Raw genomic sequence first — 13,544 nt, forward strand, 5'->3', positions numbered from 1 at the left:
AGGCGAGGTTGGATTTTATTAGTTTCTCGGCAAGGTTATCGGTAGAAACGTGCCGGGATAGATAGCGAGAATAAAACGCGCGTGTGTAAGACTATGTAATTCAGTCGGGGCACCTGATACGAGGGGGAGAGGGGGGGAGAGATGGGAGAGATCTAACGAAAAGCGAAGGTTGAAGATAACATCGACCTGCGTCGACGACGACAGGAATTGCTGAAACGTTCTTTCGAAACTTTCAGATCGGCGAGGAGAACACCTACGAGCTTCCTTCTGCGAAATAGCTATGATGCCATTGCTACAAATTCCTCGTCGAAATCGCGGTCTCGGACGAAAAGCCACGCTGGCCCTCTGCGAAATTAATTCGTTTGGTGAACGATGATTTATCTCGACTAGCTAGAACTAGCTAATTAATCATCGATGATTAAATGTGTGTAAAATTCGTGAGTTTATCGGAGATGAAATTGAAGAAACGGTCTGTTAAACTGTGGTAAAAAAAGAAATGTATAAAATTCTAAATTGATCATTTTGACTCTGGCGGTTCCAGTATAGTAACACGAGCTTCTGTTTACCTATATATTCGAGTTCCTAAAAACACACTGTCATAAATGTATAAAATTCCAAATTGACTCATTTTGACTTTGGTAGTTCTAGTATAGCAACGCAAGATTCTACTTATCTATATATTTGGATCTATAAAAATCATAAAATTAAATTGTCAAAAATACAAATATAAAATTAAACTGTTATAAATATATAAAATTCTAAATTGATCATTTTGACTCTGGTAATTCTAGTATAGCAACGCAAACTTCTATTTACCTATATATTTTGTTAAAATTAAATGTCATAAAATTAAATTGTCCAAAATATAAATATAAAATTAAACTGTCATAAATTATAAATATAAAATATAAATATAAAATTCCAAATTGATCATTTTGACTCTGGTAGTACTAGTATAGCAACGCAAGATTCTATTTACCTATATATTTTGTTAAAATTAAATGTCATAAAATTAAATTGTCAAAAATATAAATATAAAATTGTAAAAATAGAAAATCACACTGTCATAAATATATAAAATTCCAAATTGATCATTTTGACTCTGGTAGTTCCAGTATAACAACTCAAGCTTCTATATATTTTGTTAAAAATCATAAAATTAAATTGTCAAAAATATAAATATAAAATTAAACTGTCATTAATATATAAAATTCCAAATTGATCATTTTGACTCTGGTAGTTCTAGTATAATAACTCAAGCTTCTATATATTTTGTTAAAAATCATAAAATTAAATTGTCAAAAATATAAATATAAAACTAAACTGTCATTAATATATAAAATTCCAAATTGATCATTTTGACTCTGGTAGTTCCAGTATAACAACTCAAGCTTCTATATATTTTGTTAAAAATCATAAAATTAAATTGCCAAAAATATAAATATAAAATTAAACTGTCATTGATATATAAAATTCCAAATTGATCGTTTTGACTCTGGTAGTTCCACTATATAGTATATTTGTAAAATTTGTATATTCTGTTAGAAAATTCAAGTCCCCGTCATAAATGTACAAAATATCTATGGTACAAATTTTCATATCTGGCGTTAAATAAAAAGCACGAGTCGAATAATCGAAGCAAGTTGCACGATCACGTTTCCAGCTCATCGTCCACAAAATACCAGGTGAGAGAATTCCCTAGGCGAGACGAAGAAGCACGCGGCCATCGTCACCAAGCAATTCACTCGAATCTCTTCGCGAGGAAAGAAAATTTAACGTGTCGTCGTCAACCGTCGAGGCTTGTTGGAGTTATCGGCAACCGGAACCGATTGCCAGTCAGTTGCGCGTTTTCGACAGCCACTTTTCTCAATGCCTTCTATATTTACACCGTCTTTACGCGCGTTTCGGCTCCGGCTCGCGGCTGTTTCAATCGTTCGCGTAACCTTTGTTTCAATGAGAGACGAGAATGAAAGAAGTACATTTAAATTCCTTTGGATGATAACTCGACGAACGGGGTTGCACTTGAAAATCCGACTTTGAGGAAAGAGATAACAAGAGTAAATTTTTTCTCAAAATGAGAATGTAGTGGAAATTTATATATAATAATCGAAAGATAGATCAAGTTATTGTTAAAACGCTTCTGTTAACAATAACATTAATATTAACATCATACAAGATTCAAAATTATCTTTATATTTATCTATATATTTGCTAATTTCATTATTTAATTATTTCAATTATTCAATAATTTTATTATTTATTATTATTTTGATTGATATTACTTTTATTAATGACTTGATGATTCTAACGATTTTTATTAATTGCCATATCAAACATTATTACGATATTGTGATATATTAAATATTATTGATATCGTTATAATCATTAAGTCATTAATAAGATATTACGTCTTACGACTGATTGTTATTAATAATATTTTGTTAATAACAATCATCTAGTTATTGTCAAACGTAGCTCCACCTCACAAAATTATGGATTGTCCCGTACTCGTTTGTCAACTGTGCATTGTGTCTCAGAAATAAGAGAAATTGTGACGAACTTCGAAATAAGAGAAACGTGCCTAAGGCGATGTAACCAATTTAAGGAACCTACGAACGGCGAAACGACCGAGAAGAACGAGAAATCGTAGAAACCCATCAGGAAGAGGATGTTCGAGGAAAAGATTTTTCCAGAAAGGTCGTTTCTCCATCAACGAAAGTCAGGTCCTCGACACTGTTTCACAGAAACTCTCTGGAGAAGATCTTCGAAACGCGCGTCGTTCTCGACAATTGCCAAAGATTTTGCCCGCAAATTTTCCCAAGTAATTTCCAAAAATATACTAAAGGATTTCCCGGAAACTGTCCGGAGAATTTTACAGAGATTCTCCGAGAACTTCGTACAAGCAGAGGGGAAATTTCATGTCCTTTCAAAATTTCGTGTCCTTTCTTTTAAAAATCGGTGTATGCTCGATCGGGTTGGACCAAGTCTCGAGGAAATCGCGCTGCGGCCGGATATAAGATAAAACCGAAAGTAGCGTGACGTGGACCTACTCTCTCTCTCTCTCTCCTTCTCTCTCTTCATCTTGCGTCCGTTCGTTTATGCCATCGCCAAGGTTGTGTGTTCCATGCCCAAAGCCACGTCGTGTATATGCAAAGCAAACGCAAGGTCGCGATGGCGCGCTCGTCTCTCTTTCGTCATACGCGAACACGCTATCAGATAGTATTGTATTTAACCCGAAAAACAAAGCTTTGGTTCATTATCGGCAAAAGTCTTTCGACTTTAAAGAGAGAGAGAGAGAGAGAAATTCAAGTTTGAGATCTTCACGCTCCCTCGGTGGACTAACATAAGTCGGATATACTGTGAAGATCTTGCGATATTATAATTTAAGTTGATGTGAAGTGGGGAAATTCAGGGTACTTTATTGTTGTTTATTTGATATTGAGAAAAGTTTATGTGTAATAAATAAATAAAATTTATGTCATGTAAACTATAATGAATGGTCTAGTATATTATTAAAAAATTAATCCAAACTTACTATTATAGACAATCGAGGTCCACAACAATATTTTGAATAGCACGATGTCCGAATATTAAAATAAGAGTATGTTAAAGCTAAAACGTTGAAGCGAGGGTGAATAGTAAAATATTGATAGATTGAAGAAATGTTGAAACTTTAACACGCGTTGGGAAAATTTTAAAAAATCAAGAGTATTGGAGTACTGAATAATATTGGAGCATGGAATGTTGAATGATGGGATGTTGAAACGGAAACAAACAGAGCGACTGAAACATTGAAACACTGAAAACAATAGAACGTTGAATATTGAAAATATTGAATTAGTGAAATGTTGGAAGGCTATTGCTATGTTGAATAGCGGAATTTCGAAAATACCGACAACACTGAAATATTAAAATATCAAAACTTTGAGAAAAGATCGTGTCAGACTAGTTGTCGACTAAAATGTGGAAGTTGATATTGAAGTATACTAAACGTTCGAAATTTGAGGATGGATCACTCCTGATTCCACAATGAATATCGAAGCGTTGGTAAAATTAAGAACATTAAAGTACAAAAAAAAAAATTGAAAAAAAAAGAAAACACTACTGAACAGGGGACTTTTGAAAAATTGATAATCCTCGAGTATCGATTGATTAAGTACGTCCCTCCCTCGTTCCACCCGACATCTGCCTCCAAGTATACCGACGTTAATCCACTCTCGAAATTACCTGCTCCAATTAAATCTAATCCGAGTTCCAAACCAAATTTCCGTCACCGACGGCGCAGCAACAGCCTCGCGGTTCGTCGTTTTATGAATAATTCACGACGAGGAGGATCCGACAGACGAAACGTTAGCTCGCGCCACGGTTCACCGCGATATCTGTCGCTCTCTCGAACTTCTGGCACCGTGTTCGAGTTCGACGAAAGCCGTCAATGTTGGCCAACGTGCCTCTTTTTTTTCCTTTTTTCGTTTTTTTCTCTCTTTCACTGGCAATTCCAATGACTTCAAAGCGGCGAACGCGAGACGCTTGTTTAAATCATTAATCCTGCGAGAACGAATCTGTCCGTGCACGCGTACGGACACAAAAGCTCGAGGAACGAGAGAAGAAAGAGAGGAGAAACGGTTTTTCTTTCGACTTGCTCGTCGCAGGAGGAGATAAATCAAAATTTATCTCGCAGCAAAAAACGAAACTGGCACGTGCACGCCTTCTTCTTACGCGAGCTACAAATTGCAATCTTCTTCTTTTTTCTTTTTTTTTTTTTTTTCGTTTGTGACGTACTGAAAAGCCTTGGAACACAGTTCTATTCTTGATGCTACAGTGCAATTAATATCCGTTAGAGCATTGTTGCAACATTTGTACAGTATCTTAATTGTTGTCATTGTATTTTAAAATGAAATTTGGCAACACCGGACTGACCGAAATGATACTAAACAGCGATTAGGAGGAACACGTTATCTTACAAAATTGTTACATTTATTCGTTGTTGTTTTTATAAAATCCTTATTTAATATTTCATATCTTCGAACTGAATTAGAATAATTAAAAACAATTGTTCAATTATCGAGTTTTATAATATTAAATTAATATTAAATTTGTAAGTTTATCTGAATATAAAAAATTAAAAAAGAATAAAATTATTTAATTATATTTAATTATATTTAAAAAAAAAATGTTTTAAACGATTTAATATTTAAATTCCAATTGTTCGCGGTTATTCGAAAATTTTTGCCGTTCAAATTAACTGACCAGTAAGTCCAAATTGAAATTTAAAATGCAAAAGATGTCCTTCCGACCGGAAATGCGTACTCTCCCATTATTTTTTACTGTTAGTATTCTTCCAAGATCAATAACTCTCAATTTATTAACTCGAGGTCTCAGAATCCTCCTAATTTTCGAAACCTAATTTTGTGTCCCTACAGCATGTTTCCGCGGTGCATGCACATGTCCCGAAATTTATCAGCAAGAGGATGTATCGCGAGATCTCTGGACTCTGGAAGAAAGAGAGAGAGAGAGAGAGAGAGAGAGAGAGAGAGAGGAGAGATCAGAGGAGGATTCTGCGCGTTGAAACGCCGACGAACACCTTGCGTTCCAGCAGCACCGAGAGGCCGCTGTAAATGTTCAACCTTGAACGGTATTTATCGACCCGTTCTGCATACTAGATTCGCGAATAAGCTGATTCATTATAAGCGATCTCGCGTTTCCATTCATCCGCCGTTTCACGGATGAGAGAAATCGACGAATCGTCTTTCGAGAATTCCTTTTCTTTTTTTTTTTTTTTCTTAATGGACGATGATCTAACAATCGAGTCACGTTACATCGACGTTTCTTTTTCTCTTTTTCTCGTTTTTTTCTTGCGTTTACACGTCGCACTGTGTGTATCACGACGGAATTTCAGAAGAATTGGAGAGAATTCGAAGGAAATTCGTTTTACAGACCTAGTCGAAGGAATCTTGCAAGGAATCTTCGTTTTCAGAACTGAAAGATCACGAAGAGTCGAAGGGGATATTTTTATACGATGGAATTATACGTCCAGCCTTCTATTTATTTATTAACTGCAGTATTCCACATATTATTTGTGTAACATCGTCAACGGTAATGTTTCCCCACCGATTTTTTTTCCCTCCCGATTCACCGAGTGTCGATCTTCGTTTCTTTCGTCGACGTAACAACGTAACGCTATTGATTGAATCTCCTTCGTCGAACAGACACAGCACGATGCGCATCGTGTATAGAAGAACACGTGAAACAGGTCGGCCATAAAATATCCGTTGCCATGCATAAAGCACGACGTAAAGCAAACGCGGCGTTGGAAGAGAGAGAGAGAGTGTGTGTGTCTGAAAGTTTCAGCGCAATCCGTCCGAGATGCAAGAAGAAGAAAAAAAAAGAGAAAAGAAAAAATTCGATCGTTTAGCAACGTCTGGACATCAGGTTCTAGCACCTCATGCCGCTGACCTGGTCAGGTAAATAATCAGCCTTTTTCTTGGAAGCAACGTTCACGACGAGTTGCTATGCAGCTCGGCCGCGTTTAACAAACTGCTGTTTGACGTTAACCGATCAACCCTCGTGGCCAACTACTCTCGCTCTTTCTCTGCAAAATGGAATTTTTTCCTTTTCTGTTTGCTTTTCAGCGACGTTGAGAAATAATTCACATCAAAATTCGACAATGAGAATGAAGGAGTTTGGAATTTTGTTAGATTTAAAATTTCTTAAAGATTTCTTTCTTTTTTTTTTAGAGATTTTAATGATTTTAGATTTCGTCCTTTTAGAAACACGTTCTCTTTTAAAAGTGATTTTGACTTCCAATTTTTTTGCGTTCCAATTTCTCCGATTCAATTTTTAGACTGTCAGTGTCAATCAACGTGTAAAACAGTTTCGTGATTTAATTACGCGAAATTGGCGTTCGATTATCGAGTTTAATTAAATTATAATTAATTTTGATGAAACATGCCAGAGAGGAGGGATTTTTAATAATTACATTTTTACGAATTTAGTTTGCCGATTAAGTCATTTTGCTGAATTTCTATTCCTCCTAAAATTGGGAAAATTACGGAAGTGAAAAACTGAATTTTTAGGGGAATAATTATTTTGAATCAGATGCTGCTTCTTGAGTTTCGAATATATTTGAGAAAAAGAAATGTTTATAATTACTTTCAATAAATTTACTTCGCGAAGCAACGAACAAAAAAAAAAGAAAGAAAATTCCTTTATCGAACAGTATGCACAGACGCACAAATTCCTTTGCTGGGAGCTATGTAAGCTCGCAAATTCTTCTACGAAAGAGCGAAAACATTCTACAAATTCTTTTTTCATCGAACGTTGAAAACTGAAAAAAAATTTCCGTGCACTGAGAAATGAAATTACTGGCATCGTTCGCGAATAATAAATTAATATCCAGATTGTGTAATAATTGACACGAAAGAGCTCGAATAAAGGTTGAAAAATTCCACTGGAACACCTTACGCTGAAATATTCTCCAATATCCCTTTTTAGAGCACAAAAACGGTAATCTGGCTCACGTAGAGTGGATAGAATATTCGATGTTATTAATATAATGAACTATAATTATACTAACAGCCGAGCTTTTTTTTAATATAAATACAATTTCTTCTTCTTCGTTAGTGATAATTACTGACCTATCTAATTCCTCCGTTTAAACAAAACAACAAAATTCTCGACATCTCGATGAATAAATTCTCAGTGTTTCCATTCTATTATTTAAATCTTACTTACAAAAAAAAAAAGATAATGTGTAACATAAAAACTTTATACGCAAAAAGTGTCTTTAACGCTAGAACTACCAAAGTGGTCAAAATGAGCAATTTATTATTTTCTACGGAAATTTTATATATTTGTGACAGTGCACCTTCAGAAATTTTACTCGAGTGATTTTTAATAAAATATATTGATATAATTAATATTTTAATAAAATATATTGATATAATTAATATTTTAATAAAACATATTGATATAATTAATATTTTAATAAAATATATTTAATAAAACATATTAATATAATTAATATTTAAATTAATAAATTAATAATTTATTAAAATATATTATATAAACAAATAAAATATTAAAATATATAATATATAATATATAATTAACGATACATTATAGAAGCTTGTGTTCTTTATTGTATCGTTAACTTTTCCTTGTGCTTTAATTTCTTCGTTACAAATATACTTTATGTACTTTATCATATGCAGATACAGAAATAAACTTTAGTCGTCGGTAGTTCTAGCGTGAAAAAGTGACAACGTAACTCAAGGTAACGATAAGAAATTCGAAATTGACCGGGCGAGCACAAATCAAGAGGATCTTTCGACGGTAAATGGAAATTAGATAATTGGCACGACGCTGCGAATCAATTTTCTGCAACCTTTTCAATCTCGTTGGCGGTTCAAAGGCAGGCCAAAGCGATTCCAAGCGGCGAAACGATTAAAAAAAAAAAAAAAGCAGGCCGATCGTCCATTTCGGACTGTAAGAAATCGCGCGCAATTTGTTCGACGACCTCGCGAGCATCGATTTTTAACGAACGTAACGTCTTGAACAATTGTCTATCCATTCGTTTCGTCGTGATCTTCTCGACGAACGATTGGTGCAAAAGGCGGGGAAGAAAAATCAGTTCGTTGGCTATCGACTTACTCGTTATCGAACGATGAAGACGTCGTGATGAGTAGAATTCTTACCTGAAACAAGAGAAAAAAAGGGATGACTCGTTAATAGAGCTCGATTGGTACGTGTGTCAGGAATTTTAATTTTATTTTAGGGAAAGAAACGTAAGAAAAAAAGAGAGAGAGAGATTCACGAATTAACTGGTTTTTTTTAACGCTAAGACTGTTTGATTTATTCGAGTCACAATATATAATATATATATATATATATATTAATATTTATATATTTAATATATATTTTTATAATATATATTATATTATACATTTATATATTAAATATAGAGATATATATATATTTTTTTTCTACGAAAAAACGTCGAAACTGATGAAAATTAATATTGAAGAAAATGTGAGAAATTGTTGCTCGTTAGTTGGACTTTTCGCTCGACTGATATCTTTTTTTCTTTTCCGTGGCATTAGTTAAACGTTTTGAAAATTATGAAAATCTACGTGAATCCCAAACATTGTTCAATTTCGGGGAATTTTTTTTTCGTATTCGATTCAATCACGTGGAATGTGAAACTGAACGAAATGAACTGAAACGTATCCGACGTTTCTGCAATGAAACGAAGAAATTACTATCTGCGATATCAGTTTAAATTGATGCTGATTAGTGTACAATACAACAGCGATTGTTCACACTTTTTTCGATATTCGGGAAAAAACACTTTGTATTTCTCGTGGAGCGATACGGTTATTTTTGGATTATCGGCAGAGTCACTGGGTCGTATGAATTAATAACGTGTAAATATACCATTCAAGGCTCTCTTAGGATAAGAACGATAATTTCTGTCTATTTTTTTCTTCCTCACTTTCGTTTATTTTTATTACGACGATGAATACTTTACGTACTATGTGTTAGACACGTTCGTTAGGCACTTTCGTACTCTGAAATTTCCCATAATGAATCTATTTTATTGTTCTATATTTCCTCTTCGGTCAAACGTCTTCACTGTACATAGTTTATATATTTATATATTTACATTTTCATATATAATTTGTGCATTATTTATATTTATACATAATTTATATATTATTTATACTTATATGTAATTCATAAAATATTTATATTTATATATAATTTATATTTATACATAATTTATATATTATTTATACTTATATGTAATTTATAAATTATTTATATTTATATATAATTTATATTTATACATAATTTATATATTATTTATACTTATATGTAATTTATGTTTATATATAATTTATATATCATTTATATTCTTACATATACAGCTACATACAAATTTATATATTTACATTTATATATAGTTTATATATTTACACATTTACATACATATTCATGCAGTTTATTTATATGCATTTATAAATAGTTCATATACTTATAAAAACGGAGAATTATCGAAAAACAATTCATAATCCGTTCGCAGTGAAACGAAAGCAAACCGAAAAAACGAAAGAAATTCGAAATGCAGTAGATTCAATCGTTGATACAAATGTCAAGCTCGCATTCATAAAAAAAAACGGACGACACTTTGAAACAGAACCAACTAGGCAAACATCGAATATTCATTGCAATTAATCAACGAAGAATTTTCTTAAGAGCATACGCGCGTGTGTACGATATCTCTTTCTTATTTCTCACTCGCAGACTCGATGCTGGCAGGGAAAAAATAGGGACACCCTATGTGTGTGTGTATATCTCGCTAAAAATTGGTTCCGACTGAAGGCTAAAAATCGCCGAAAAACTAGGCGCGCCAATGTGCTGTGAAAGAACTCGACGTTAAGGCCTCCTCCACGGTAAACTCGTAACTCGCAACTTCGCACCGCGGTGCACCTGCTCTTTTCTCCGGGCTTAATTATCGCCGGGCGCAACTTCTCTCTGAGAGAGAGAGAGAGAGAGAAGGAGAGAGGATTCGCTATTCGCGTGCGCGCTCGCCCCTTTGTGCCTCGCTCGCGTTGCAAAATGGTCGATGACGAACGAAAGCGAGAGAGAGAGAGAGAGAGAGAGAAAGAGAGAGAGAGAGAGAGAGGGAGAGCGAATTTCGAGGAAGTTCACCGCGGAGAGGCGATGATTGACGAGGCTTTTCGACGAATTTCAGGCCGACCCACGCCGATTGTGGGAACCGTGTGCTCGCGGATGCGAGCCGATGGTCGAATGTGGGCCACGCGGGCTCGGAAAAGCCGCTTATCCTTCCGCGAGGAGGAATGGTACCTCGGTGGTTGTACGCGCGTGGCCGCGGGAGAGCTCGACGAGAGGGCGAGAGGAGAGTTGAACGAGGGAGGAGTTGCGTTTGAATTTCGACCTGTTTCGGTTTCGAGACATTTTGATAGTGATTGTAACTAGACTGCGGACCTTTCCAAGTGGAATTTTATTACTTTTCAGCGAACGTCATCGGAGAAATGGTACACGGACGGAAGTTTTCTTTTTCTGTTGTACAATTGGAGGTATTTTCGGTGTATGTATGTGTATATATATATATATATACATACACAGAAACCTAACCCAAACTTAAGATTTACATATATATATAAGACAAACATATAAATCCTAACATATATAAATATAAATCCTTACATAAATATATATATATATTCTATAAATCCTTACATAAATATATATATAAACCTAACCTTACCTAAATCTATATATAAACCTAACCCAAACCTAACCCAAACCTAAGATTTACATGTATAAGACAAACATATAAATCCCAACATATATAAATATAAATCCTTACATAAATATACATATCTTATAAATCCTTACATAAATATATATATATAAACCTAACCTAATCTAAATTTAGATGTATACGCTACTTGGGTTCTAGTACATTATACATGACTACTGATATTTTTTTATTACCCTTTTTTTATGTAATAATTTTTTATGTAATACATTAATATAACGATAAAACTGGTGTAGTTTTGTAATTTATAACACATGTTGCAGTTCATGTAGTTTATAATTGTAATCTACAGTTGCAAAATTTGCAGTTATAGTCTGCCTTTTGTGGTTTTCTTCAATTACATTTACAGATTGTGTTACATGACAAACGATTTATCATGTCGTGTTCCAAATGACTCATTAAATTAAATTAAACTGTAATAAATACTAATAAATACTTTATACCTCTATATGATACGATTAATAATATATTTAATTTATATTCATATATATATTATGTTTATATATATTAATAAAGTAGTTTATTAAAGTAGTTTATACTACTTAATAGTATACTTAAATATATTTAAGTAGTATATTAATAGTAGTATCTAATATAATCTAATATCATTAATAATACCTAGTATATCTAAGTATATTTAAGTAGTATATTAATAATAGTATCTAATATAATCTAATATTATTAATATTATCCAGCATATTTAAATACATTTAAGTAGTATATTAATAGTAGTATCTAATATAATCTAATATTATTAATAGTATCCAGTATATTTAACTATATTTAAATAGTATATTAATAATATCTAGTATATTTCATTAACACACCCAATCAATAGTTATTAAAACCTACATTAGTCCGCCAATATCCATCCATAACTTTCCCAATGAAAACATCTCCCCGAAAGGGAGAGAAATAAAAAAGAAGAAAGAAAAACTCCCTCTCGTCAAGCAACTGCTCCGAAAATTTTTCCCATGTGGTGCACGTATGAAGGAGTCGTGTATACACGTATACAGATGATGAACCGCGGCACTGGGCTACCTGGATGTACCTGGACCCCAGTGGTCCGCATTCCAAAAGTCAAGGACTCTCTCTCGAACTAATCCGAACGGTCGGAGGCGCCTCTCTTTTCGCCACGTGTCTCTCCTCTCTCCTTCATACGATCATTCTCTCTCTCTCTCTCTCTCTCTCTCTCATTCTTTCGCATGGTTCATCGTCGAATCGCTGCTGCCGAGCCTTTCAGAAAACGCTCGTAGATCATCATCGCGCTGAGACCGGCAACGATCGTCGATCCATCGGCCACTCGCAGGATTTATGCCTTTTTTTCGTTTCCTCTTTCTCTTCCTCCTTTGGTTCCTTTCTTTTCTCTCTCTCTCTCTCTCTCTCTCTCTCTCTCCTCGCTGTTGCCTAGTCTCTTCCTTTTCAAATTAGCTTCGTTTCATCGGTCGATTTCGAGTCGACGGGGAAAAATGGTAGAAAATCGAACGTGTTATTGGACTAGATCGATCATTCTTGGTTTAACAAAATTACTTTCAAACGTGCCTCCCTTTCCTCCATTCGATCATGCTCGAAGAAACGTTTTCCAATCGTTTTTCTTTTTGGTCATCGAAACGAGAACGGCACGTTTTAGATTTAACCTCTTGCGCTGGCAACTGATTGCGGACCGTAACGAGCGACCGTATACAATAATTCGCCGCCTTCTGTTTGAACACGTCGGTATACCACTGGATAGAAATTATTGAGAAGTAATAAATTTATTGTTTGTTTTGCCTGAGCTATATTTAAATATAGTTAAGTATAGAGCTGTATTTAAATATACTTAATCCTCTACATTTAAATATAGTTAAGTATATAGTTAAATATAGTTAAATATAGTTAAATATAGAGCTATATTTAAATATAGTTAAGTATAGAGCTATATTTAAATACAGTTAAGTATAGAGCTATATTTAAATATAGTTAAGTATAGAGCTATATTTAAATATACTTAATCCTCTACAATTAAATATAGTTAAGTACAGAGCTATATTTAAATATAGTTAAGTATATAGTTAAATATAGTTAAATATAGAGCTATATTTAAATATAGTCAAGTATAGAGCTATATTTAAATATAGTTAAGTATAGAGCTATATTTAAATATACTTAATCCTCTACAATTAAATATAGTTAAGTACAGAGCTATATTTAAATATAGTTA

The 13,544-nt window shown here is 33.7% G+C and overlaps 1 long non-coding RNA gene across 2 annotated transcripts in view; it reads right to left on the reverse strand.

Moving 5' to 3' along the window:
• Positions 1-13,544, reverse strand: part of LOC122526960 — a 135,810-nt gene that overhangs the window by 45,520 nt on the left and 76,746 nt on the right. Inside the window, exon 3 of one of the 2 annotated variants that reach the window (XR_006306252.1) lies at positions 8,162-8,693. The exons of the other annotated variant lie outside the window; for it this stretch is intronic. This is a non-coding gene — a long non-coding RNA (uncharacterized LOC122526960). Of the gene's footprint in view, positions 1-8,161; positions 8,694-13,544 lie in introns of those variants that run through there. 2 annotated transcript variants of the gene reach the window in all.

This window comes from Frieseomelitta varia, unplaced genomic scaffold (genome assembly GCF_011392965.1).
Source record: "Frieseomelitta varia isolate USP_RPSP 00005682 unplaced genomic scaffold, Fvar_1.2 scaffold_204, whole genome shotgun sequence".
Classification (NCBI taxonomy): Eukaryota; Metazoa; Arthropoda; class Insecta; order Hymenoptera; family Apidae; genus Frieseomelitta; species Frieseomelitta varia.